General features: G+C 39.4%; 1 protein-coding gene across 1 annotated transcript in view; it reads left to right on the top strand.

Moving 5' to 3' along the window:
* The window catches only part of KLF12 (KLF transcription factor 12), a 582,757-nt gene that overhangs the window by 38,304 nt on the left and 520,075 nt on the right, over positions 1-24,378 (top strand). Inside the window, exon 2 of the mRNA XM_070578452.1 lies at positions 5,955-6,035. The gene's annotated coding sequence lies outside the window, so the exon portion shown is untranslated. The remainder of the gene's footprint in view (positions 1-5,954; positions 6,036-24,378) is intronic.

The raw sequence follows: 24,378 nt of genomic DNA, 5'->3' as shown, positions 1-24,378 counted from the left end.
TATCTATCTATATTTCTATCCATCTATTTGGCTTAGTCATGCGAACTCCTCCATGAGTCCATCCCTATGATAGTGGGAGAGAGCAGCAGTGCGCAGGAAGACACACATAGGAAGGATAATCATCCTCCTTGTGCAATTGAACTTGTGCATTCAAGAATGACTTGAGTCCATTCCTGTATCTATCTTCCTGTATGTATATTCCAATTGATGAAGTACTGCTGGATATGCCTCACTTTATGATTTGGTGGATCAGTTAATGACCAGTTCACAATGGGAAGCTCAGGTCACAAGGTCAGGCATTTAGTCTTTACCAAGGTCCAGTAACAACTCAAGAGTTGTTTCTCAAAATAGAAATAGTTACTTGCTGAAAAGGTCATAGGTATTATTGCAAAAACAATATTAGGGGTCTTAATTGCGAGTTTACTATTGAGGCTCTGTAAAGCACCCCAATCTGCCAAAAATGGTTCAAGCTTCATTGGATCTGCTGGGTCATATGGGCTGCCTGGTAAAGCTGATTGCACTGCAACCTGGACTGTTTGCCAAGGGCTGTATTGATTTTAGTTAGTAAGGAGACAACATCTGGAACAGCAGCTGCACTTGGAGGCATCACCCAATTTAGCTTATGATAATCCACTCTCATTCTCCAAGACCCATCTGTCTTCCCCATCAACCTAATTGGAGAGTTAAATGGAGCTGTGATAGAAATGACCAGTCCCTATCTTCCCAGTCACTGATGATAGCACTACTCTCTGGGATTCCACAGGAATGTGTTATTGCTCTTGGTTTACTCTTTTAGTGAGGAAGGTGAGATCCAGGACCTCCATCCTTGATCCTTCCATTGTAATAACTCTTATTTATGAGTCAAATGTAAGTACCCAGCCAGTTGCTTAGGATATCTTTTCCCAGAATACACTCAGGAAACTGAGGGAGAAAGAAAAGGATGTGTCTGCAGGTCCCGCTGTGCCTACTGTATGACAAACTTCCGTCAAGACTCCATTGATCACTTGACCACCATAAGCTTCTGCTCTGACCATTGAAACACAATACCATCATTCTTTGTCAAGAATGTATTATTTTGGAGCTATTATCCAAAAACAGGTGAAAGGTCTATTTATATTCCTTTCCTCAGAATATATTTACACCAGAAAATGACCACAAGCCTGGAAATAGGCAGAATGACTGTCTCCTTTTGGGGGAGCCCTATCAAGAGACATGGAGTTTTTATGCAAACTTATTAGGAACTTTGTGAGTTGCCCACACATTTTGGATCTATAGACTCCATGATCAATAAACTAATGTGAAATACCCACGTGGCTCTATTAGAGAAAGCCTAACTATGTAACCTCTAGAAGTTAAGCACCTGACTTGGGCTCAGCACCTGCGCTCCCCCACCATAGGATCTCCCCATCTCAATTGTAAGCAGGCAGCCCACTTCAATATTAGTGTCTCTCAGTAATATCCCCAACCTACAAGAAAAACAGCAATCACATTTTTAAAATATGCCAGTGCTTCCCTCTTTGAAGTATTTCTCAAAGGCTTAATAAGGAGAAGGTTTTCTGCGTCTGTATAGGGAACACAGGAAATAGGTAAGATTCATATTATAAAGCTAGTCTTTTGATTCCTTTCTGTATATTATGACAAATCACTTATAGCATCTTAACTTTCTTTAACGTGATCACCATTCAGTACAGCTTCTTGCCAGCTGAGCCTAGGTTCGTATGACCAGACCTGAGGTGATGGAGCAGACAGAGGGAAGATTTGCTCATCCTGGACCCCCATCAGCTTTCTTAGAAAGAGGAGAGAGTTAAACTCAGTGTTCCACAAGAAGTATGGAGCAGGCTAGATACAAGTGAAGATTAGTACCATAGCACCGGATGAGGATAAGAGGCTACGTGTCAGCTGACTCATACTTAGGAGAGCAGTGATCTCAAACCTAATTCTATAAGCTCTTCTACTGGAATGTATACTCGTGGAGGTCAGAGTCTTTATCTTATAATTCTTTTTTTAAATATCCTGCTGCACATAGTAGCAACTTAAATGTGAACACAATTTTCAGTATGATTTTCTTCAATTTCCCTGAATATTGTATGGTTTGAGCAAGTTACTTAAACCTGTATCTGATTTTTCTCATGACTGGTATGAGTAAAGAGCTGTAGATGGAGAATTAAATTGCATTTAAAGTAACTTTATGAGTAACAAATTAAAAGTATTTTAGAGTATAAAGAACTTATCCTAAATGTCTATTCTCTCTTTCATAAATGGAAATGTCCTTGTCTTTGATAATCGTCATAAATTTAGTCATTCCTTTCTTTTTATGTCTTGGGACTCTTAGAAAGTATTTGGCTATGAGGCTGATGTTTGTTATTTTATCCTGAATCTTATTTTATTTTCTGCTGTATTTTCAATCTTTTAAAAAATATTATGAATTAATATTCATCAATATCATTTGGAAGCCTGTGGTATACATACTCTTTTTAGAGGGGTGCATCCTGGAATTGGGGGTGCTAACTGAATCTGGATTATGCAGGCCTTCTATGGAAATGCTTTCTTAGCATTTAGAATTGGCAATTGCCGTTCTGTTCTCTTCGAATGCCATGAATTTATGACATGTCTCAGGCCACAGGTTCTTCCAGCCACTATTCACACAACGTTGATCGATCCTCCTCAGCTACAGTTGAAATATGAGTGATGCCTTTCACAATGTCAAAGTATCAATAATAATTCTTAATTGCCTATCATTTGTTAAATTCTACTTCTTGATCATTTCTTTGAAAATATCTCATCAATATAAAACATACGAACATACATTTTAACATTAACCATGTTACTCTCCCTGTGTTTCCTTGCAAGCTGATTCCTTACACACCTTCTGTAAGTCACAGTTGTTCAAACTGTAGAGCAGACCACAAAATACATGGTAAAAAAAGAGGCCCCAATGCAGTGAGCAACACATACTGCAGAACACAATCAAATCAGGGCAGCCCAGTCTAGTGCTCTCTGACAGTGAGAATTTGCAGCATCGTGTTAATTCTCATTTGTCGAGCATCCTCAGTGTCATCTGCCACCTAGCCCTCACTGGCTAGGAGCTTACAAGAACACTCAGCAAGTGTAGAGTTCACCAGCGTACTGTAACGCATATGTTTATGTTTGTATGTACCCATTTTCCAGAAAGATATTTCAGAGACGAATGGCTTTATAACAAATCAATCCTGCACAAAGAGACACAAAGTGGGGTACAGCTAAATTTCTATGGATATACATATATTTATACATATACATATAGAATTTTTAAATATAGGAGATGTTAAAAGGCACTGAATTTTAAATTAAGTACATATATATGTTAATATATAGTCTTTAAAAGATGGAGAGTATATATAGCCTCTTACTTGAAATTTTGCCCATTTATCACTTCCTTATATATACACACACACACACACACATATATATATATATATATATATATATATATATATATATATTTAGATGACATTCCAAAAAAGCTAGCAGGCTTTCACCCAATCTTGTTTGACTAGTATGAGCAAATAAAATCTCCTGTCATACTCTATTAATACTTAACTGAAGTACTTTTTATCTTGAGTTTTTTTTATTTTTATGCTTCTGTTTAGAAAATATCTTCATATATGTTATGAAAATTGAATCCATAAACAGATAAAATATATAGATGTGAAGATAATAATATTCTTCTATTCTATTTATTCTCTAATTTTGTGTTTTTACCATAAAAACACAACACATTTCAGAGAAATTTTCTTTTTATAATGATTATTGATATTATTCTGTTAAACACTCGGTCTTTTCAAAAGTGTCTCAGCTATTTTAATGTATATTGATCTAAACTGATTAACTTACTTTATATTTTTAAAATATAGTTTGCTTCGCTCCCATCATCTACTTGCTTTTTTTTTCCAAAATTAATGACTGCAAATCTTGCGCTTGCTTCTGCTCTTTAAACTCATTTGTTTCTCTTGGTGTGATTTACTAAGACCAATTAGTACACATATCCCAATATTTTTCTTTCCAAGCATTCCCTACGCATTTAGAATCAGTGTCTGTTTTCAGTACCTTCATTATCCTTCCTAATCACAGGATATTTCTTCATTGTTTTTCTATCTGAAACCCGATTTTATTACTTCGTCCCTCTCCTGCTAATATTTTGCTCTAGTTGAACTGTTGCCGTAGCTCACCTGGAGAGAGCAGCATCCCTCAGTGGTCCACGTTATCTCTTACCAAAGCACGTGATGCGGGACCTTGGAGTTCTTGAGCTAATTTATTTACAAATATTTTGAAGCTCCTACTGTAGGAACGACATTGTATATAGCACTCTAGAGGGGATACAAGAGAAACAATCTCCACTTTTAATATATTTATAAATTCATGAGAAAAATGCTCAGAAGAAGTAAAATCAATTATTCTTTAAAATGTTAATCAGCCCAAAATGGCATAGTTTATTCATACAAATTTTAATCGATGCCTATCATGTACCAGTCCCCGGGCCAGATTCTAGGAGTGCAGTAAAATCATTGTCCTTGGCCTCATAGCCTTTGCAGTGTCTCCTGGAAGACTGATGGTGAACAGAAATTACAAGTATGAGCGTGGCAAAGGACAGGCATTGAATGATCTTGGAGTAGGCAACGTGAAAATCTAATCTAACCATTCAGCTCGGGAAAGGCTTCCTTGAATTAATGATGTTTCCACTAAAAAGATTAATAACATTGGATAGGCGAAGGGAAAGGAGTAGAATACAAGGACTGAGGGGGTATTGACTCAAGGAATACTTAAACCAGTGTGGGAAGGGCCTTTGAGATAGTGTGTAGTTCAAGCTAAAAAAAATTTTTTAAGCGTAGCTGTATTCTTTATAAAAAATTCTGTGTGCTAGGAAGGGCATGGGTTAGTATAAATGACTGAGGAACATATTCCAAGTGCAAGGAACAGCTTAGCAAGGAATGGAAGGCAAAATTATAAGTGTAGATTGGCTTCAGCATAGAAAGGAAGCTGGCAAGTGATGTGAAATGAAGTTGCACAGAGATGAGGAAAGTCTGCAGAACTCTTAATATCTAAGGAAGCATGTTCTAGAAGATAAATATAAAATGAATGAGAGTAGGAAGAACTGGAGTCTAGAAGAAGAATCCTTGGAAGAACGTAAGTATCATTGTCTGGATTAGGGTAGTGTGGCAGATGCTGTTGGTACCCTGCCCACATCCCTTTGGCATCACCAATCCTGTTTCCATACACACCACCTGCTACCTACCACAAGCATCTGCGACTCTCTGCCCTAGAGCTTTCTCTGACCACAGGAGTATGCCTGGCCTATCCAGGGCACAGGCCAGACTTTTGGGGGAGTTAATGCCCTTAACCAGGAAAGGATAGAAATTTAGTGCGTTTTACCCCACTTCTTTTGGCCCAGCAGATGGGGACAACTCTGGAGCGTGTTCTACTCAGTCTTCCAGAGGTCCCCAGCAAGATGGAGTACAAAGCACTTCACACTCACTCTCTTCTCCTCTCTGTAGTACTTCCCACTCTCATATCAGTCTTCCTGGGATCGCCTCCAAAAAAGTTGCTTGTACCAAATCTTTGTCTCAAAGTCTACTTCTGAGGGAACACAAACTGAGCAGTTAGCTACTGAGGAAACTGAGGCAGAGGAGCAGTGTTTGGAGATGGTGATAGATAGCCCGTTATTGGGTATCCAACCTATGAATTAGTTTCCCATACCCATAACATACACCCAATTCCACTTTCTCCTAGTAGCAAAGATAGATCTTCCAAATGGCACTGTTTATCCACTAAATGTAGAGTTGTGGATCACCAATGCTGACAGTGACAAGGAGACATGATCCTTAATTTACAAAAATTTACACAAATATAATGTTTAGTGCTTTACATAATTGTGTCCCAGTTACTGACCTCAGCTTGTTTGGGTTACCATCTCACAGAGAATGGGCACCCATGGAACCAGGACATCTCTGCATTAATAAGGACCTGAAAGACACTTAGCTGAAACACCCATTTTACAGGTAAGACAACTGAGGTGAGGAGAAATGACTTCAGCAAAGTCACATGGTTGGTGAGTGGAGACCTGCGAATAAGATCTGGATTCTCTGTCTCTCTTTCAAGTGCACCCTAGCCCGCAGCTCTCTGCCAACAGGGGAAAAACTAAAAGATAATGGTTATCTATTGTTTTGCCGTATATTTGGTAATAGACTAATTGAAGGAAGTTACTCTTAGTGCTAACAAAACAGCAGATTTTAGACACAAAAATCACAATTCATAAAGGCCTGTCCTCTTTCCATAAGTTTTTTTTTTGTTTTTTTCTGGACTGAAAGATAATAGAAGTTAATGTGTAAAAGAAGGAGTTCAGCACCCTCAGATAATGATAAGGTATGTATCCAAGTGACCTTTGTTATTTGATACAAACCAGACTGGTCAAGTCCTACAGAGAGCGGCTGTTAGTTACTTATCAAAACATCACTCACCAGAATTCAGAAATGAAAATCAAAAGGGGAAAGATAGGTTTGAGCTGAACACATCTAGAAAAAGGCAACAAGGCTCCCAGTATTGCACTGGAGTTGCTTGGGTGTTCATACAGTCGCTCTGTGGAAACTAATTTGGGTGCACAAAATCAGATGTGTAAGTGCATTATTTTTATTAATCTATAACCAAAATTGATTTCCATATCAAGCTCATAGTCCCCCACGTGACAAAACTTAATTTCCATCCAATTATGATGTGCCAGGGCTGCATCTTACTTTCCAGGGGGTCTGACAAAATACCTGGGCGTCAATGGGGGCATGGGGGAAGGGGAGATTTGGTGAAGGGTCCGCACATTTTCCTGCTACCTCTAGCTCACACCGATTATTAAGCTACTTGAGGTCTGCTAGCTTTCCGTGCCGTGTTTGCGCCAGTCTCAGCAGCATGGGAAGATAGTCTGCTTCTCCTCATGCCACACTGGGGAGTGCGGGGACCCCAGAGAGCTGATGCAGGTCTGCCTGCCTAGACACTGCTCATGACATTTCTTCTGCTCCTGAGCCATGCTGTTTTCCTGAGCCCTACTCAGGAAAGGTGGCACCACGCTATACTATGTCTCAGGTTTCCAGCCTCTTTCAGGTCCTGGGCTTCAGGCCAAAGAGTACAGGCAAAGGGTTTCCAGGGAACAAGCCAACCTCTAATGCTCTCAGCTCCCCTAGGCTACACACCTCCCCCAGTCTAGACTCTATAATTGGGAAAACCAACCGTGGCTGATTAAAGATTCTTCCAAACTTGGCCTTAGGTTTTGACCTTAACTTTTGAAGATTCCAAAAGACAAATATTTCCCTCTTTTTTCTCTCTGTTCTTTGATGTCTCGTGGATCAGTTGCTTGAATAGAGAAAGCATCACAAAATAACAGCTACAACAACCAAAAAAGTAAAGATTAATCACCAATTAATATATAAAAATATGTCTCCAGTGACATTGATACAAATTTAATACTTACTCTGCCTTTTCACATGTAATACAAGATGTAAAGTGTGATTAAAAATTCAGAGTAGCGAATGACAGTGTATCTTCAAATCTTAGGACATTTCCAAAACAGCATGGCAACAATTGTAAAAAAGAGAGAAGCACTACTCAGAATCTTCCACTAGTAAGAGAAAAACTTAATGCTGAGAAACCCACCCCTCCTCACCACCACCGATGAGTGGAAGTGCCAGCTCCACCTTGCTAATTCCCTGGTAGGCTAAAAGCCTCATTATCCCACCCACAGTAATTTACCTATGGGGTTGAGCGTCAATACTAATTATTTCATTACAATTGATCTACTGCACTGATCTTTAAGAGTGCCCCCCAGATCCACAACGGTACTCAACTTTCATCTTCACAACGAAGGTGGGAAGGGCACGTTTCAGCCTCTTCATTTGTAATGTGTAGGACCCAGAGCCACAAAGCAAGACAGGGCAAAGCTGGGACTGGATGGAGTTCAGGTATCTTTATTCCAGTCATGTGTTTGGAAGTTTTTTTTTTATTTATTTGTTTTTCTTCTTATTTTTACTCCCTGGTCCATGCTGTCCAGTGTTACCCATTAGCAGAGGCTTGAACCAAGTGTATCTTAAACTTAAAGCTGTTCATTCTTGACTTCTTTGGGAGAAGTAGGTATCATCTCAGTAGGGATGGCATTAGAATGGAACCTAAGAAAATTGTATTTGATTTCTATGGAAATGCGTTTTCTCCTCAGTGTGCGGCAGCAGTCAGTGGCTAGAGTTAGTTTCCCCGCATGTATAACAGTCTTATTTAGCAAGAAAGCATTTCTTAGAAAATAATTTCTAGACTAGAGACACAATTTTAATTAAGTAGAAACCATTCAATATAATAAAAAGCTACAAATTACTGCTTTGTGGATATCGTTGTCAGGTCAAAAATAATTTGGTAAAACACCTTCCTGAAATTATATCCATTTTGGGTCTCAGGATATCATGCAATTGAAAGCTAAATGAAATTCTGATTAGTAGCCTGCTGCTAAATGGTGCAACATAAAAGGCTAAATGCCACATAATTGATCAGCAACTGAAAACTCAACTAGTCTATATACCTTAAGAGAGTGGGTATACTTCAAAAACAATGATGTGCCAGCTCATCGCGAATCTCAGAATTACAGTCTGGCACATTCAATGTGCTGAGGGAAGTTTTTCTTTTTCTTTTATTCCCAAATATGCTTTACCAACTTGGAGAAAGGCTTATTCTCTCTTGTTAGTCAGTGTTTATTGAGCAGCTACTTGGTACAAGTTACCATGTTAAGTGTTATGAGTTCTTAAAAGGGAAAATAAAAATTAACACTTCCTTAAAGTAGTTTACTACATATTTGCTAAAGAAGACATGTAAAAAAATGCAAAATTTCTAAAAAGAAGTTCTAGATGTTAGAAAGAGCATCTTGGGAGAAGCGAAAGCAGTCAACTCTTGCAGGCACCAATCTTTCCTCCGGACGTTCTCCTTGGCAACGTCTGGCTAATAACCACAGTCACTGCCATTCTGAGCGGATAAACTGTTTCCCTTTTAGCTCAATGATCCAATTATGGCCATCTTATCTTTCCTTAAATTACTGATAGCATTACTGAAGTAAAGCCTGAATATTTAGATGTAGTTTATTAGCAGCTAAGGGAGAACTAAAGAGAAACACACGTACACACACACACACACACAAACCAACCATGGAACAATAGAATGTGGCTTAGAATGTGTATGTGTTGATCTTCAGCTTGGGGAGTTGCCTTCCTGCTGAGCTCGTAGTCTCACTCCATCTGGAAGAGGCCACCTTTAAACTTAGCACCTTGAGAGCACACTCAAGGACTTCTAGTTTCAGCAGGTGAACGATCACAGTCATGGGCTTTGAGGTCAGATAGATATGAGTTCAAATCCCTGACTAGCTACATATCTGTGTAGCCTTAAACCAATCAGTATCTATTATCCTTTGGAAAATGGCATTCATCATGCTTTCCTCACTGAGCTGTTTTCAGAATTAAAGGGAATAACAAGTCATTGGCACACTGCAGAGAGTAAGTGCACAATACATGGTAGTTAATGTTATCATCGTTATAATAATGATCATTTAAAAACCATGAAAGATAGCGAGACCTGGAGGGAATGGAGTTCCCTCTTGCCTTACCTAAAGCCTGATATCTCACTTTTCATTTTCTGTCTCAGGACCTACCTCACCCGCATTAACTGGCACCAGAAAAGTCCACTCCCATCAAAAAAGATAATGCTGCCACTTAGCAGTTGTCCCACTAGCAGGTGTGAACAGGATAATTCACTCAATAAAATACACTAAACTTACAACCCGACATGACATATACATATACTAAGTGGAGATAATTTAGTTACAAATGCATAAAGGGCTAAACAATAATTAATGTAAGAGATAGTTCAAGGCTTCACAGAATTCACAAACACAAAACATATAGACCAGGTTCCCGAGAAAGAGAGAGAGAGGTGTTGGTAAATGTATGCTTTTCAGAGAAGCTCTTTGGTCAAACAAGTTTCAGAAACTCTGATTTAAAAAAGGTAAGAAATTTGTTGCTGCAAGAATTCTCATAATCTGTAATAAGCTAATGAGCACTGTGGAGCTTAAATAGTAAGAATATAATTTGTAGTATGTCCCTAATTTATGTATGCTGGACTTTTGTAAATATGTCACAATTTTTTTATGGTGGTAGAGATAGTTCATAAATTAGTGGTCTATGGAACATTGAGATAAATTCAAAAAAAAGTATTATTATTCTAGAAGACAGATAGCTCTATGGGCTCTAACAGGCTGGAAAGTTTTAATGGGAAAGAGATTTAATCTCTTTGAAGAATGGACAGGACAAAGCATTCAATGCCTATTAAGAGGAAAAATAAATAAACTGATATGTAGTACTTAAAGATATTTTCTACATATTGGTTTATATCCTTCCATTTTTATTCCCTCATAATTTTAATATCCCCAAGGGATTTGCAGTGGCTCCCAGACGTAAGTTTACCCCTCACAACCATTTAGCTACCACTTCAAAACAGTCCTTTCCATTATGTGATGCATTGTGGTTTACAGTCCCCACTGCAGGGTTCTGGAAGTACAATGTACTTAAGAATGATGGGGGGGAGGGGGGCAGTCTTGCCAGCAATACTGATGCTCAGCCCGCACACAGATTCCTGCACTTTTAGCAAGAATCTCAGGTGACTTCGTGCGGGTAACGTAAGACTACACTTTTTAAATGTTGCTTTGGCTTAATGTTATTTAGAAAAGATATATAATCACAAACTTTGATCTCTCATCACACTCTGAAAACATAGATATTTCTCTAGATAGATAGACTATGATAGATACATAGATGGATAGACAGATAATTAGATAGATAGATAGATCCCAAGAGGTTTAAAAACATAAATTATGAATAGGAATAATCTAAACTAGGAGTTTCTTTTTATTAAATTTGAAAGAATAATTTATTTCATCCATTACCTCTGTTGTCCAATCTCTGCGATACTGTCACAGTTGCACTCAGTACACGTACTAAGTTCCAAAATTGCGTCTTTGGGGAACAAAAGTAAGACAGTTTCCATGAAGTCTCTGCTTTTATTCACTCTCCTCCTATACTTAATTAGTTTACCTCCAGATGAAATACAGCTAAACTGGGGGTTTCTAATTCTATGCTGGAATGATCTGTCCCAGCAAGGAGATGACTCAAACTTCTGACTTATTTGTTTCAAAGTTAGATAAAGGAAAGCGAGAAGGGAAGGAAGAAAAGGAGGAAGACAGAGGAGGGGAAGAAAGGGAGGGTGGGAAGGAGAGAGAACAGAGCTGGTAGCTGTAGTTAAATGTTTCTGATTTTACTAAGACGGTTTAAAAGGAAGAATTAACCTTATATAATCATGGTTAATTATTATAAATAATTTGATTTAAAGCCACTGAAACCAAAGCCAACAAGAAGTAATAATTAAAATCTCATAGAATCGCGGCAGCTTAGTTTCATTGTCCTTCGTAGCCGACCTCTCCCTCTTCCTTTTCCAAATGAGGAACATGGAATGTCGGCGCTGTGATTTGCTGAAGGTCACAGAGGCAGTTAGTGGCAGTGATGTGATCAGTTTTTATTGTGCTGGTTGTGTTCTGGCTGAGCCTAAGCACAGTGAGGAGGGGAGGTATGTCTAAAACAGAGCCTGGGGTGAGGGGTTAACAAAGTTTCTGTGGCAGGCCCTGCAGGAGTGAGCAACAGCCCAAGTCCTCCTATCTAAGGACAGATGAAGTCAGCTGACTCTGCTCCCAGCCCCACCCAAGGGGTCCTTTGGAGTGGGGAGCCTAGCAACAAGAATCATCCAAGGATGAAGGTCTGCGTTAATATCTGTAAGCCTCTGGAAAATAGCATCAGTAATTCTATTTTCCAATATTGTTTATTAATAACTAAGGGATAACAAAAGGGAAACAAACACACAAAACATAGCACACGATGGTATGGCTTGCACGGTCCTTAGGGGAGGGGGTACCTTCCTAAGGGAACCAGAACCACAGCTGTCAATTTCAGGCCATCCCAGCCCCAGCCCCACTTCCCCTAGTGATTACCTGCCATCTGTGTTCTCAGCCACACCCATCTGGGCACCCATGACTGACTCAGCCCAGCAGAATTAGAAGCTTCGCCCCTGCCCACTTGCAAGTGGGGTCTGGAAACTATCCATAGCTGTCTTAAGTCACAGAGTCTGGAGGTCAACAGAATCCTCTGTGCCAGGAAGAATATTCCATTTCAGATTCCCTAACTAACCCTCACTGTCACAGCCAGCCTGTCTAACCAACCCTTCAGTTTGAGTTTGCAGCGCTTGGTTTCTCTTGAGACTGTCTTCCTCAAGATGGGGAATCGGGAACCTGATTCTGAACACACTCAGCCAACTCAGGAGCTGGAGCTTTCTCACCTGTCAGGGGAGAGTAGGAAGATGGGGGAGGAGAGGAGAATTTTAATCCCCAAGGAGAAGGAGGCAGGAAGAGGGAAGCAATGCGTTGGGAACTTAGCCAAGCTGACTGTGGTTTCAGGCATGGGCCCAGTCACAGTGAAGATCTGGAAAGTAAAAACCCAAACCACAAAAAGTGAAAATTAGAAAACCAACGATGAAGATTGCCGGGAATGCCTCAGTTTAGTGAGGACTTGGATGCCTGAGTGATTTATCCAGATGTGTCAGATGCCAAGTTCAGGTCTATAGTGAAGAAGCTTTCATTAAACTTGTACCTAGGGCAGGGTTAGATTAGAAAGCAGGTGTGGCTGTATCCAGGGGGTGGAGATCCTGGGTACTCTTGAGAAGAACTAGGGAAGACTGAAACTGACTTTCATTTATGGCGTTAAAACAGCAACACTTTTCATTAATTATTCTTTGAATGTTGACATGTTTTCTCTACTACTTTTGGCACATCTGTCTTCTCACTGCTTTTTCCGTGTGGTGACTAATGCATCTAATGTTTAGAAGAAAAACATAAAACTATGCAATACTGGATTAGTTCTTATTGCAGCCTTGATATTTTTTGAAGTTTGATGTAATGAGTCCAGCAGTCACCGGTGTGTTAGACGTAATGAGTGCCTGACAGATGTAGCACAATAACTGAAATACCAGAGACCAGTTCCCAGAAAGGGGGTAAGGCTCCTTCACCAAGAAGCCAACTCTGCCCTGCTTTGCCCCACCTCTTCCCTAACACATCCTTCAGCACTTCTTTTAGCAGTCTCTTATGGTTCTAACCTTTTTAGTTTTCTATACCCCTCTTCTTCACCTTCCCATTCTTCCTAAATCCTCCAGGGTTTCCTTTTTTTTTTTTTTTTTGATGAGGAAGATTTGCCCTGAGCTAACATCTGTGCCAGTCTTCCTCTATTTTGTTTGTGGGTCGCCACCAAAGCTGGGATGACAATGAGTGGTGTAGAACTGAACCCATGAACCTGGGCCACTGAAGTGGAGTGTGCTGAACTTAACCACTACACCACAGGGCCAGCCCTGTCCAGGGTTCCGTTTTTACACACTTTCCTCCTCTTACTTCATGATTCTTGTCTGCATCCCATTTGCTCACGACCTCACAAACATCTATGTGCATGATTCCAAGATCTCTCTGGAATAATTTGACATTTCTGTCATCAAAATTTCTTACTACCTAAAGCACAAAAAAACAGATCTACTCCTTTTCCAGTCACAGAGCTCTGTTTGTAGAATTCCTTGTCCTCATTTCCCTCATTCCCTGATGGATTAATCCCACCCTGAATTAGTCAACATTCTCTCTCAAAGCATGACTTCTTCCATGTATGCATCCATTTATTTATTTTTTTACTGAGATATAATTGACATATAACATACAATTATGTTAGTTTCAGGTATGCAATATAATGATTCAGTATTTGTATATATTGTGAAATGGCCTCCACAATGGGTCTAGTTAACATCTGTCACCATACGTACTTAAAAAATTGTGTGTGTGTGTGATGAGAACTTTTGAGATCTACTCTCTTAACAACTTTCCAATATACAATATAGTATTATTAACTATAGTCACCATAATGTACCTTACATCCCCAGGACTTATTTATTTTGTAACTAGGAGTTCGATGCATCCATTTATCTATTGGTTTCATAGTCATTGACTAGCTTTTGCTCTGTCTTGTCATAATGACGTGTCTTCAAACTTACCTCGGGACTTCAGACATATGTCATTAATGTCTCAAATATGTCTCATTACTGAGCCCCAGAACGATTGTCTCCAGCAAGGCTATTGTGATTACAAAGTTTGGAGACTGTTGAATGAGCTGATTACCAAAGAGAGAACTTGAAATTACAGCACAGGGCAGAACAGCCACCCTTCACCCTCAGGGATAATCCCACCCTCCCCACCCCCCATTCTTCCTCCCCCCACCCCCCAGCGTGATGCAATCAAGCATGGTGAACTTCCAGAAAATGTCTACTGACTCCATCTGCCTCATCAGTGGATAACTCCTCCTTGTGATGCTCATATACAGAAAAAACTCTCCAAGGAACCCATAAAGCACTTCCCAAGCAAGTACTCCTCAAAAGAACAGCGAGGAACAAATTTTTTTCAAAGTATTTCTTGTGGTTTTTTTTTTTAAACTACTCATCAGAACTTTCAGGTTCCATATATTTTCCTCAAACATAATTATGGTTGATGAAAACCACAATTAAAAAGTAAGAAAGCTTGTTGTTTTTCCCAATTCTCACCTACTGTGTTCAAGCTCCTCCCACCTACCCGCGCCTTCATCAAAACCCAGCCCTGGACCAACCTGTTGGGTTGGTCCCTGAGAAGCCTCATGATCCAGACTCGCTCACCTACTCCCAGTGCCTCAGAGCCTAGCTCAATGCTCTCTTTGAGCAAACATTTATTGTACTGGGTGTGTGTGTGTGTGTGTGTGTGTGTGTGTGAGAGAGAGAGAGAGAGTGAGAGAGAGAGGGAGAGAGCACAAGAGAGAGAGGGAGAGAGAGAGACGCTCCTGCTTTCAAAGCATTTACTGTGTAGTAGAAATCTAAGAGTTGACATTTACTAAAAGATCAAATATTTGCTATTCACTGTGCTAGGTTATTTACATCCATTATATCACTTAATCTTTGCAACTTTTTTAACAAAATAGATATTATTATTCCCACTTTAGAAATTAAAAAAAAAAAACTGAGACAGAGAGAGGCTAAATAACTTGCATCATCACATAGCAAATGTCAGAGAATGGTTTTTTTTTTAACTCATGTTCACCTGGCTCCAGAGCCCATGGGTTTTCTCAAACAACCCACTTTCCCACCACCACTTTCCATCTTTCCATTCATCTTATAGTATCAATACTCCATCAATCCTTCAGCCTCCCCAACACTGACAATCCATTGATCCTACCAAATTTCACTCTCTCCTACTCCTCTCATGTCCTTCCTCCCCTCCTTATCCAGCTTAAAATCCATGGTTAATAATCATAAACATTCCTGGGCACACACCTCCAGTTCCTTTGTGCTTTGCTCCCTTCACATGTTCACTTGGAAAAATCCCAACACTGGTTAAACCCAATGCTCCACCTCCTCTGTGTCTTCTCCCTCCCAGCTGCTCATGGCTGGAAAGAAACACGCAACCAAGAGGACTGGCCTCTGGTGAGCCATAAACTTCAGGTCAGCCCTTAATAGTGGGCACTTTTATGATTGTTGCAACATGTTTAAAAGACTGGCTAGAACATAAACTTGAGTGAAATAAGTTCTATAACTTCCCGAGTGCTTCCCAAGATCATGCCTAGCTTGCACGTAGACTATTAATCACCAGCTGAAATTGTATTAATTGACAATGACTATTTCTCCTACTTTTCTTAAGCTCTCTTTGTCCTTCCTGGTAACATGTGAACCTTACTTTTAGAACCAATGTCCCCACCTTTGCTGAATTAACAGAAAGAGAAACTCGAATGGCTATTATGGAAGTGTGACTAGTCTTTATCTTGGCCAAAGGTGTCGCATACAAGTGTGAGCAGAGGAAAACTGGCCGGCTGCCTCCAAGCATCCTCACAGCAACAGCATTTTCACCCTCAGCCTCTCAAGCTCAGAAGCCTAATGTTTTCAGGGCAAATACAGGCTCTTAGTGTAAACTCATGGTAATTAAACTTTCAAACAGATGTCTAAAACCAGAATCCAACTACAAATAGGCCTGCCACGATGTCGCCAGTACTAGAATTGATATAACCACTATTCTGCCTCTATACAGGAAGCCAAATCATAAGCAGAAGTTTGACTGGTCAGCTTATAATCAAAGGAAGAGAAGTTACCTTAACTGAGTATATAATGTCATGAGTTGAAGGTAGCCCAGGACATCCAGTGCCACAAACCTGATAGCCTTGCCACTGGGAGTGGAAGTTGATCATCAATTGGCCCCCACGCCCCTCCCCCATGCTTGGATGAATACTTATCAGTATTGGCCTCTGTGATCCTCCCACACAATAAACAATCTTTAGTAACATTAATTCATTCAATTTGGATACTGTTAAGTCTCATATTATGTGAACAACATTCTGTCTGTTCAAGATAATTTGATATAGCTGGTTTTTGTATATTGCTTTCATAGATAAATTCTCAGGGTTCAATTGTATACGACATATTTACACACCTGGAGGGAATCCCTTTCTGTAGCCTCCACACGGCATCAGTGGAGGATTCCAGAAGAAATAAGGGGAAAGTGCGACCATAGGTCTATTTTGGGAGATAAGAAAAATCAGTTCACTTACAGTATTTCATCTCCCTTCTTCATCTGTGCACAGGGCTGGTACATCTTGACATGCGCCAGAAACTGATTAAAGAGGAAAACTCAATTAATGGCAGCGAAGTTTCCTCTAAATTGCCCAAATGTCTCTGATATTTTTTTCAAAGGATTATCATTACAGAGAAATGCTATTATTTAATCCATGTCATCCCAGTACACCAGAAAATCTGTAACACCAAAAAACTATTTTATATTATATTGTCTTTTCAATTCAAAGTAACCTAAACCATCTTCATCACCAAGAGCGTATGTGGTATTCATTCTACTGCAGTGTAATAAGCAAGATATCAAAGGTATTGTTTTCTCTGCTTTGTCTTTTCTGCACTCTCAATTTATTTTCCTTGAAATCTGGTCAAAAGAATGTAGCTTACTGTCTCCAAACTCATTATTAGTACAATAAGATAATTTTCACAGAACGCAATAACTATGGATGGAATTCTAACTAGTGATGTCTATATTAAGATCATATTTTTCAACTAAAATAGTCTTTTTTGAAATTAGCTACAGAATGCCTGTTAATGCCTCTGAGCATTTGGAGTTTTTAACATAGGTAATTAACTCCTCTGACCCTCCGTCCTCTTTTTAACACTGTGAACTACTGTCGTTAGCATAGTGTCAGATGTGCTTTCTCATACTTGCCACACACAGATGCAAAACTCAGCCACAGCACTCTGACTTCTAAATGTCGAGGTGCATGACTCTGCTGAGACCCCCTCTCACTGGAGGCTTCCTGCACACAGACTCTGATTTCAGAAGGAAGTGCCACCAAGGTGATCTTCGCCATCTGTCCAGCGTTTCCGGGGAGGCATGACGGGCACATGCTGGAAGGAGGAGTAGATGTTTCCCTCACGTTGGTCTGTGCTATTTTTTTCCACCCACCAAGCCAGTAAGCTGCACAGATCTCTGGCAAGCGGCCACTTTCAGTTTTCTCAGATGCCGAGAGAGTGGCTCCCCTGTATTTTAAAAAAAAGGCAAATGCTGCCTTATTCAACCTAACCGTTACTTAGAGAATGATATCAAAGAATCGAGCCCACGGCTTTTTGTGCCTAAAGAATAAGCCTGGGCAGCATTCTAAATGCTTCAACTTCTGTTTTCCAGAGGACAGAAATGTGGCGTAGAAAATGGGCTCTACTCCAGGGGAGCCACCCACCTTCTGACACTCTGAGTACAAGAATGTGCTATGTCTACTTCATCTTGGGACTCCTCAGCAGAATGTGACCAAACCCTAGTACCAGGGGGCCCTCCTTGAAAACTACACAGTTGTCATGTGTTTAAAGCTGGATGAATCCACTCACTTATAACAAAAGGAGATCTGAAATTGTTGACTATTTCTTCTGACATCTGTGACTGGAGTTCTAGGGGTGATGCTGACGTGTGGGCATTTGGAGAAGGCAGGCCTGGGTGTGGTGGTGTGGAAGCAGGAGGTCTGGGGCACTGAGGTGGAGGAGGGCCTGGGAAAGAGAACTCTAGGAGCAAGGAGAGAAGTTCCAGAGGGAGGTAAACGACCGCCAAAAATAACCCTTCCACTTAGAAGACGTGCCTGGGGAAATGTTACTGAAAATTCCTTTTGCAATGGATCTTAGGTAGTTAATTTATTTTTCCACCGATATTTTAATATACAGTTGCTGTGATTTTTTTAAATTCCACTATTAAACTTACATTTTAATTTGATCTGCCCAAAATAAAGTTGTGATCCACTCTTATTTCCAAGAAGTCATTTGTTAATTCATTTCTTTCTTTAAAAAAACTGTATTAAGTGACTACTCTTTGTAAAACACTTTGCTATATGTCATGGTGGATATGAGATTAGTAAAACGCTAAAAATTTTATTGATAAAACAAGATCATTAAAATATGGTAAGAAAGCTCAACCAGGAATGAGAAAATAAAACAAAGTTCTTAGGGCAATCATTTGCTATTTTTAAGCCTTGACTTCTTAATCTATTAAATCAGAAAATATGTTAGGAGGTGTCTAAATCTGTTTACAGTGTTAGCATTCCTTCATAGGTGCTTCTTCTCCCTTACTACTTCTGCTTTCTTTACGGACTTCTCTTTTTTTTTTGATCTTCTATGCAACACTTTCTCCTTCTGACCCTATAATACCTCCCTGGGCATTTTCATCTATTCCCATGGCTTTAATTTCCACTTAAAGATTTATGATTCCCAAAAGTAAATAGATAGATGATTAGATAGATAGATAGATAGATAGACAGACTTATCTCCAAACCTAATATTCAGCTTTCTACTGAATGTCTCCACCTGTAGGTCCCAAATTCATCTCACACTTTCAAGTAAAAAATTGAAAATCTTCTTCTATTTTTGTATCTATCTTGATAAATAATAATACTATCTACTCAAATACAGAAATCAAAAACAGGGAATTTTCTTCAGTAGCTTGTATCACCATCCAGTTTGCACCCTAAGCGATCCATTCTTCCTCTTACATTCTCGTGCCTCCAACCCATCTTCTAGGCTACTATCAGAGTGACCTTTCCAAATTCCAACAATATTAATTCATTCCCTTTCTAAGTTTAAACATTTAACCTCAAGTTTGCTGCAGCCACCACATCTTAAAATCTACCAATAGCTCCCCATGACCCAAGTGTGCTTCTTAATGTGGGATACACATTCCCCAGCAGTTCTGGCAAGATACTGGGAGAATTAAAAACCCAGGATAACATCTTGTTGCAAATTCAATTTTCCTTGATGGTAAGAAATTTAAAATATTATTTTAGTATTGAAACTAGTAGGAGAATACAAAGTAGAATACGAAATTATGAAAGGAGACTTCAAATAAGTTTTTCACTTGTGATGGCCCACTTTAGACTATGCCCCCAAAACCCATTGTGGGACGTAGGATGTTCTTCTTTCCTCTTTAGGACACTTTGGAACAGACAAAACGTTTGAGAAGTACTGTGAATGCAGAATAGAACCAAGACTTCTTAGCACAGCATTTGCAATTCTCTGTCATCTGCTCCACACCTGTCACCTCACCAGCCTCATCTTCTTCCCCTGCTCCCCTCCCACCCAGGGCTCCAGCCATAGCAAGTTACCTTTGTCTCAACATGCTGTGTCATTTCATGCACAAAGGCATGAGTTAGACAAGGGCGTAAGGTAGGAAGGAACAATGAGTGATTCACGATGGTGTAAGCTTAGGGGACCTGGCCAGAAGTAGAAAGAAATGATTTCAGAAAAAGGTTGGGAAGAATTATTGGGGCCAGCTTGTAAAGAGCATTGTCTCCCACAGTAAGCCTTAATCTTGTAGGCAATGGGGAGCCCCTGAATATTTTAAGTAGAGGAATGACAGGAACATTTGTTTTTTAGAAATAAAAGCTCTAAGCTACATTACAATACCTCTGGTGGTAATACGATGAATGGGTCAAAGACTGGAGTGGAGATTCCAGACAATGGTCCAGGTCAAAGAAGAAATTCTTAACAATCACTAAGAGTTGACCGTGGGAATAAAAGTGACACTTTTCACACTAGGGGTTTGAGGTTAAAAACAAAAAATTCAACCACAACAGGAACCGTGATAATGATTCATTTGGTAAACATCCTGTAGTAGATGTTTCAGATACCCATGTTAGTGACAGCACGTTGAGCTTTTCTAACTCCAACATATATAGATTAAAAGCCATGAGACAGATCACAAAGCACTTCTATACCAGTTTCAGGCCTTTACAGCATCGCGTGTGCATTCTGTTCCTGTTGCTTAGGGTGCCCTATCACCCTAGACTCTATTCCAACTGTGGAACCCTTAACTGCGTTTCAAAACCCAGGTCAAAAGATGCCTCCTTAAAAAACAGCACTGCCGGGGGGCCCCGTAGCCAAGTGGTTAAGTTTGCACACTCCACTTCGGCAGCCCGGGATCCGCCCGTTCAGATCCTGGGCACGGACCTAGCACTGCTCATCAGGCTATGCTATGGCAGCATCCCACAGAGAAGAGCTAGAATGACCTACAACTAGGATATACAACTATGTATTGGGGCTTTGGGGAGAAGAAGAAAAAAAAGAGGAAGATTGGCAACAGATGTTAGCTCAGAACCAATCTTCCTCACCAAAAATCAAAGCATAAGAAAAAAAAAGAACGCCACTGCCACCCACTACAGTTGTGTCAGGAGCCTCCATGTCAATGTGCCCAGAAGTTCTGTGTACACGTGGCCCTGGTGGCCTCACTCTCTGTAATATAATTATGTTTCTGAGTGCTCATCTCCCCCTTTAGACCATGAGCTGCTTGAGAGTAAGGCCACACCCTCTTTCCCTTTGTGTCACCAGCATCCTGCCCAAGGCCTGGCACATGCTCCACATATTAGTTTATTGGATGACTACATTAGAGAATTAAAACTCAGAAAGAAACCAGCCTCCCTGCTTTGTTACACCTCATATATACATGTACGTGTCAAAGAAAATGCAAGGATTGGGGCCAGCCCAGTGGCACAGAGGTTAAGTTCACACGTTCCACTTCTCGGCAGCCCCGGGCTTGCCGATTTTGATCCCTGGTACGGACATGGCACCGCTTGGCAAAAGCCATGCTGTGGTAGGCATCCCACATGTAAAGTAGAGGAAGATGGGCACAGATGTTAGCTCAGGGCCAGTCTTCCTCAGCAAAAAGAGGAGGATTGGCAGTAGTTATCTCAGGGCTAATCTTACTCAAAAAAAAAAAGAAAAGAAAATGCAAGGATAGGTAAACTCACTTCAAAATAAATGTCTGTCTTGTAAGATTAAATGTACCTCCTATAAAATCTAACTGTTCAACTAATACATATTTGCTGTAAGTCGTAATGTCATTAAAAAACATTTTATATTTGAGGGGAAAATAAGCAATAATCATGCAAATATACAATTTATATTTTTAAATTTAGTTCTCCAATAACATTCTGTGAAGTGGGCAGACGGGATTTGAATATCCCTGCTTTAGAGATTCAGTAGCTGAGAATCAAAGTGGATGTGTGGGTCTCCAAATTGCCCCGCTGACCCTCTATTAAGATGCCTTCATATATGCTATTAAGGGATTCTTATTTAAGATAAAATGCCAGGATAATAATATTTGAGGAGATGAAGATGTTTACCTGATTTTTTTTCTCTACTTTTGTGAATGTGCCTTCCCTACTCCAAAAGAGAGAAATACTTCCTATGAAAAGGATGACGTTTTTAGTTATAAAAAACAAATGTAAATAGAACTCAGTTATTATTGCTAGATCAAGATCTCGTCTCATGTTTCTGTACTGCCTCACGTGCATGTATGGAGAGAGAGGGAGCGACAGTCATCATAACAGGTGTGTGTATTTTAGTCAAAGATGTTTTCTGACTATTTCCCTCTGTTTCTCCTCTGTCTTTTGTGATTGAGGCAACTGAGATGTTATGTCACTTCAAGTCATAAATCGAAGTCATAACTAGTAAACATTTTTAAATGAACATAAGGAAAGGAAGAAAATGAATTAGAACAACTATAACATTTATTGAATACTTGCTACACAGAATAACTGAGATAAACCCTTTACATGTGTTATCTCATTTAATATAAACAATACTTTCTGGTTTTCCTTACCAGCACCTACTGCAATTAGCTGCGTGTGCTTTGTAACATAGTTTAATACCTCAGTGATTTACAGCAAGTATCAAAACAAAAGGAACAAAAGCCCAATTTTTGCTTTACTCAATGAGGTTAAAATATTTTCTATGGCCCTCAAAGCTCTGAGATGCATCTGCCTTCATGAATTTAGGAAACACCCCCAGTAAATGTCTCACTAAAATTCAGGGAAGAGGGGCTGGCCTGATGGTGTAGCGGTTAAGTTTGTACGCTCCGTTCAGCAGCCTGGGGTTTGAGGGTTCAGATCCCAGGCAGAGACCTACACACCACTCATCAAGCCATGCTGTGGCAGTGTCCCATATACAAAATCGAGGAAAGTTGGCAACAGATATTAGCTCAGGGCCAATCTTCCTCACAAAAAAAAAGAAAAAAAATTCAGGGATGGAATGGTCATTGAATTCATTTTAGTTTCTTGCATTTGGACTATGTTATGTCACATTTAAATGATTTAAATATATATTTTTTTTACACACACATGTTCTGTAATACTCAGAAGAGAACTTGAGAACTATCTCTAAGTCACCAACATTACATACTGTTAAATGTAAATCTTTTCACAAACTCTAAATAAAAGAGAAAGATATTTCAATTGAAATCCAAAACATGAGGTATTGAGATATATATACACATACGTGTGTGTGTGTGTGTGTGTGTGTGTGTGTGTGTATCATGGTCTTGAGAAGGGAAAAGAGATTTTGGAAAGAGATTTCTGAAGCATTTTTCAGAATTGCGAATGAGTAACAAAACTCACAAAGCTTGAGTAAGCAAATCTACTGAATGGTCGAGAATATAAGTATAGCCAAACAAATTAATGACTTTTCCTTTCCTCTAATAATCTTTCTTATTGCTGGCATGATTCTGTTAGCTTTTGAAATTCGGACAGCTTTTAAATGGAGCTTCATAAATTAAGGATCGGACAGTATTAGTTGTTGGACATTTCCAGGGTGCCACACAGCGTTTTATGTGGTTTGCCAGCATACTCTCATTTAAATGAGGTAATTGTTCTTACGCGTGCTTTACCAATGATGAAAATAAGGCTCAGGAAAAAATAAAGTCACTTGCTTAGTTTCACACAACTTTTGTAATTTGCAGAGTTAAATTTGAACCCGGATCTTTCTGCTTCTAAAGTCTGAATCTTACCTAGTGTGTTTTGCTGCTTCTCCGAGAATCATCTCAATATGTTGTACTGCTTCTCGGGATGCATTTTTATCTAGGGGTTATATTTAATATACCAGCAGTTTTTAAATATATATTCCTTGGATAGCACTTATTTTTAATAGACTTCATTTTTTAAGCAGTTTTAGGTCTACTGAAAAATTGAACGGAAAGTGCAGAATTCTCATAAAACTCTTTCGCCTTTCGCCGCCCCCCACCCTAGTGTTCTCTATTATTAACATCCTGAATGAGTGTGGTACATTGGTTACAATTGACGAGCCAATATTGATACTTTCATCAGAATTTTGTAGTCTTTCTCACATAAATCTTGTACATACTTTGTTAGATTTATACATAAGTATTTCTTTTGTTGTTGTTGCTAATATAAATGATATTGTGTTTTCAATTTCAAATTCCAATTGTTTATTGCTAGTAAATAAGAAAGCAATTGATTTTTGTATGTTAACCTTGTGTCTTGCAACTTTGCTATAACCGCTTAATAGGATGACACTTTTCAATACTATAATACACCCGTATCATTTGATGATCTGAAAATGCCCAGAAGGTGACAAGCTACCTTATTATAAAAGATTCTCTGTTCTTTACTTCTAAAAAGCATAGTCTAGATTTGATATTAAAATTATTTATTCATCTGTCTTCAAATAGAATATTTAGCCAGCTGAAGGATCTCTGTATACATTTTCAAAGTTATTTTTAATTGAATATTGTCATGCTTTTCCAAACTACAATACATAGCCAGAAACAAAAGTATTGCATTTAATTATTACAGATGATGAATCTGCATAGGCAAATATGCTTCCAGAAGAACTAGTAACAATAATACCTTTTCCCATTGC

Source organism: Equus przewalskii, chromosome 16, assembly GCF_037783145.1.
Source record: "Equus przewalskii isolate Varuska chromosome 16, EquPr2, whole genome shotgun sequence".
NCBI classification, from domain to species: Eukaryota; Metazoa; Chordata; class Mammalia; order Perissodactyla; family Equidae; genus Equus; species Equus przewalskii.
This window is presented reverse-complemented; position numbering and strand designations above follow the sequence as displayed.